The sequence below is a fragment of the Lottia gigantea genome, assembly GCF_000327385.1.
Source record: "Lottia gigantea unplaced genomic scaffold LOTGIsca_68, whole genome shotgun sequence".
NCBI classification, from domain to species: Eukaryota; Metazoa; Mollusca; class Gastropoda; family Lottiidae; genus Lottia; species Lottia gigantea.
In genome coordinates this window covers 1,077,040-1,081,988 of record NW_008710315.1, presented here as the reverse complement: position 1 = coordinate 1,081,988, position 4,949 = coordinate 1,077,040, and positions in this window count along the sequence as shown.

Sequence of the window (4,949 nt, the reverse complement as noted above, 5' to 3'; positions counted from 1 at the left end):
CCAAAGTTTTCAAAAATGCGAATTTGTGTTTTCGCCTGAAAGAGATAGAAGACATGTTAAACTACCGTTTGCGACAAAAATCATACCTCTAGGGTCAAAATTGGCTGAGTTATGGCCATTTTAGCGCGGGGGTGGGGGTCTGCAGGTCGCCTATACAGTCTCTATACAATCTAGTGGCAGCGGTCCAGGTGAAGACCAAATCTTTGACAGGCTGCCGTTCGAAAACTATCAGAGATGGAAAGCTGAAATTTGCACTGCAGGTCCGGACCCATCTGATGTTGTAATGTTGCAAATTTCAAGTTCCTACCGTGAAAACTTTGCCAGTTGCACCGCTTTTGGTCTCAGACTTTTTCCCAAACCAAAACATAAGCCAGTTTCCACTTGAAAGTGAGGGTACAACTTCAAAATCGATTTTCTCCAAAGTTTTCAAAAAATGCGAATTTGTGTGTTCGCCAGAAAGAGATAGAAGACATGTTGAACTACCGTTTGCTACAGAAATCATACCTCTAGGTTCAAAATTGGCTGAGTTATGGCCATTTTAGCGCGGGGGTGGGGGTCGGCAGGCAGCCTATACAGTCTCTATACAATCCAGTGGCAGCGGTCCAGGTGAAAACCAAATCTTTGACAGGCTGCCGTTCGGAAACTATCAGAGATGGAAAGCTGAAATTTGCACTGCAGGTCCGGACCCATCTGAAGTTGTAATGTTGCAAATTTCAAGTTCCTACCGTGAAAACTGTGCCAGTTGCAGCGCTTTTGGTCTCAGACTTTTTCCCAAACCAAAACATAAGCCAGTTTCCACTTGAAAGTGAGGGTACAACTTCAAAATCGATTTTCTCCAAAGTTTTCAAAAAATGCGAATTTGTGTTTTCGCCTGAAAGAGATAGAAGACATGTTAAACTACCGTTTGCAACAAAAATCATACCTCTAGGGTCAAAATTGGCTGAGTTATGGCCATTTTAGCGCGGGGGTGGGGGTCTGCAGGCAGCCTATACAGTCTCTATACAATCCAGTGGCAGCGGTCCAGGTGAAGACCAAATCTTTGACAGGCTGCCGTTCGAAAACTATCAGAGATGGAAAGCTGAAATTTGCACTGCAGGTCCGGACCCATCTGAAGTTGTAATGTTGCAAATTTCAAGTTCCTACCGTGAAAACTGTGCCAGTTGCAGTGCTTTTGGTCTCAGACTTTTTCCCCAAACCAAAACATAAGCCAGTTTCCACTTGAAAGTGAGGGTACAACTTCAAAATCGATTTTCTCCAAAGTTTTCAAAAAATGCGAATTTGTGTTTTCGCCTGAAAGAGATAGAAGACATGTTAAACTACCGTTTGCAACAAAAATCATACCTCTAGGGTCAAAATTGGCTGAGTTATGGCCATTTTAGCGCGGGGGTGGGGGTCGGCAGGTAGCCTATACAGTCTCTATACAATCTAGTGGCAGCGGTCCAGGTGAAGACCAAATCTTTGACAGGCTGCCGTTCGAAAACTATCAGAGATGGAAAGCTGAAATTCCCCAAACCAAAACATAAGCCAGTTTCCACTTGAAAGTGAGGGTACAACTTCAAAATCGATTTGCTCCAAAGTTTTCAAAAAATGCGAATTTGTGTTTTCGCCTGAAAGAGATAGAAGACATGTTAAACTACCGTTTGCAACAAAAATCATACCTCTAGGGTCAAAATTGGCTGAGTTATGGCCATTTTAGCGCGGGGGTGGGGGTCGGCAGGCAGCCTATACAGTCTCTATACAATCCAGTGGCAGCGGTCCAGGTGAAGACCAAATCTTTGACAGGCTGCCGTTCGAAAACTATCAGAGATGGAAAGCTGAAATTTGCACTGCAGGTCCGGACCCATCTGAAGTTGTAATGTTGCAAATTTCAAGTTTCTACCGTGAAAACTTTGCCAGTTGCAGCGCTTTTGGTCTCAGACTTTTTCCCAAACCAAAACATAAGCCAGTTTCCACTTGAAAGTGAGGGTACAACTTCAAAATCGATTTTCTCCAAAGTTTTCAAAAAATGCGAATTTGTGTTTTCGCCTGAAAGAGATAGAAGACATGTTAAACTACCGTTTGCAACAAAAATCATACCTCTAGGGTCAAAATTGGCTGAGTTATGGCCATTTTAGCGCGGGGGTGGGGGTCGGCAGGCAGCCTATACAGTCTCTATACAATCCAGTGGCAGCGGTCCAGGTGAAGACCAAATCTTTGACAGGCTGCCGTTCGAAAACTATCAGAGATGGAAAGCTGAAATTTGCACTGCAGGTCCGGACCCATCTGAAGTTGTAATGTTGCAAATTTCAAGTTCCTACCGTGAAAACTGTGCCAGTTGCAGCGCTTTTGGTCTCAGTCTTTTTCCCAAACCAAAACATAAGCCAGTTTCCACTTGAAAGTGAGGGTACAACTTCAAAATCGATTTTCTCCAAAGTTTTCAAAAAATGCGAATTTGTGTGTTCGCCAGAAAGAGATAGAAGACATGTTGAACTACCGTTTGCTACAAAAATCATACCTCTAGGTTCAAAATTGGCTGAGTTATGGCCATTTTAGCGCGGGGGTGGGGGTCGGCAGGCAGCCTATACAGTCTCTATACAATCCAGTGGCAGCGGTCCAGGTGAAAACCAAATCTTTAACAGGCTGCCGTTCGGAAACTATCAGAGATGGAAAGCTGAAATTTGCACTGCAGGTCCGGACCCATCTGAAGTTGTAATGTTGCAAATTTCAAGTTCCTACCGTGAAAACTGTGCCAGTTGCAGCGCTTTTAGTCTCAGACTTTTTCCCCAAACCAAAACATAAGGCAGTTTCCACTTGAAAGTGAGGGTACAACTTCAAAATCGATTTTCTCCAAAGTTTTCAAAAAATGCGAATTTGTGTTTTCGCCTGAAAGAGATAGAAGACATGTTAAACTACCGTTTGCGACAAAAATCATACCTCTAGGGTCAAAATTGGCTGAGTTATGGCCATTTTAGCGCGGGGGTGGGGGGCGGCAGGTAGCCTATACAGTCTCTATACAATCTAGTGGCAGCGGTCCAGGTGAAGACCAAATCTTTGACAGGCTGCCGTTCGAAAACTATCAGAGATGGAAAGCTGAAATTCCCCAAACCAAAACATAAGCCAGTTTCCACTTGAAAGTGAGGGTACAACTTCAAAATCGATTTTCTCCAAAGTTTTCAAAAATGCGAATTTGTGTTTTCGCCTGAAAGAGATAGAAGACATGTTAAACTACCGTTTGCAACAAAAATCATACCTCTAGGGTCAAAATTGGCTGAGTTATGGCCATTTTAGCGCGGGGGTGGGGGTCGGCAGGCAGCCTATACAGTCTCTATACAATCCAGTGGCAGCGGTCCAGATGAAGACCAGATCTTTGACAGGCTGCCGTTCGAAAACCATCAGAGATGAAAAGCTGAAATTGTCACTGCAGGTCCGGACCCATCTGAAGTTGTAATGTTGCAAATTTCAAGTTCCTACCGTGAAAACTTTGCCAGTTGCAGAGCTTTTGGTCTCAGACTTTTTCCCCAAACCAAAACATAAGCCAGTTTCCACTTGAAAGTGAGGGTACAACTTCAAAATCGATTTTCTCCAAAGTTTTCAAAAAATGCGAATTTGTGTTTTCGCCTGAAAGAGATAGAAGACATGTTAAACTATCGTTTGCAACAAAAATCATACCTCTAGGGTCAAAATTGGCTGAGTTATGGCCATTTTAGCGCGGGGGTGGGGGTCGGCAGGCAGCCTATACAGTCTCTATACAATCCAGTGGCAGCGGTCCAGGTGAAAACCAAATCTTTGACAGGCTGCCGTTCGAAAACTATCAGAGATGGAAAGCTGAAATTTGCACTGCAGGTCCGGACCCATCTGAAGTTGTAATGTTGCAAATTTCAAGTTCCTACCGTGAAAACTTTGCCAGTTGCAGCGCTTTTGGTCTCAGACTTTTTCCCAAACCAAAACATAAGCCAGTTTCCACTTGAAAGTGAGGGCACAACTTCAAAATCGATTTTCTCCAAAGTTTTCAAAAATGCGAATTTGTGTTTTCGCGTGAAAGAGATAGAAGACATGTTAAACTACCGTTTGCAACAAAAATCATACCTCTAGGGTCAAAATTGGCTGAGTTAAGGCCATTTTAGCGCGGGGGTGGGTGTCGGCAGGCCGCCTATACATTCTCTATACAATCTAGTTGCAGCGGTCCAGGTGAAGACCAAATTTTTGACAGACTGCTGTTCGAAAACTATCAGAGATGGAAAGCTGAAATTTGCACAGCAGGTCCGGACCCATCTGAAGTTGTAATGTTGCAAATTTCAAGTTCCTACCGTGAAAACTGTGCCAGTTGCAGCGCTTTTGGTCTCAGACTTTTTCCCCAAACCAAAACATAAGCCAGTTTCCACTTGAAAGTGAGGGTACAACTTCAAAATCGATTTTCTCCAAAGTTTTCAAAAAATGCGAATTTGTGTTTTCGCCTGAAAGAGATAGAAGACATGTTAAACTATCGTTTGCAACAAAAATCATACCTCTAGGGTCAAAATTGGCTGAGTTATGGCCATTTTAGCGCGGGGGTGGGGGTCGGCAGGCAGCCTATACAGTCTCTATACAATCCAGTGGCAGCGGTCCAGGTGAAGACCAAATCTTTGACAGGCTGCCGTTCGAAAACTATCAGAGATGGAAAGCTGAAATTTGCACTGCAGTTCCGGACCCATCTGAAGTTGTAATGTTGCAAATTTCAAGTTCCTACCGTGAAAACTGTGCCAGTTGCAGCGCTTTTGGTCTCAGACTTTTTCCCAAACCAAAACATAAGCCAGTTTCCACTTGAAAGTGAGGGTACTTCTTCAACATCGATTTTCTCCAAAGTTTTCAAAAAATGCGAATTTGTGTGTTCGCCAGAAAGAGATAGAAGACATGTTTAACTACCGTTTGCTACAGAAATCATACCTCTAGGTTCAAAATTGGCTGAGTTATGGCCATTTTAGCGCGGGGGT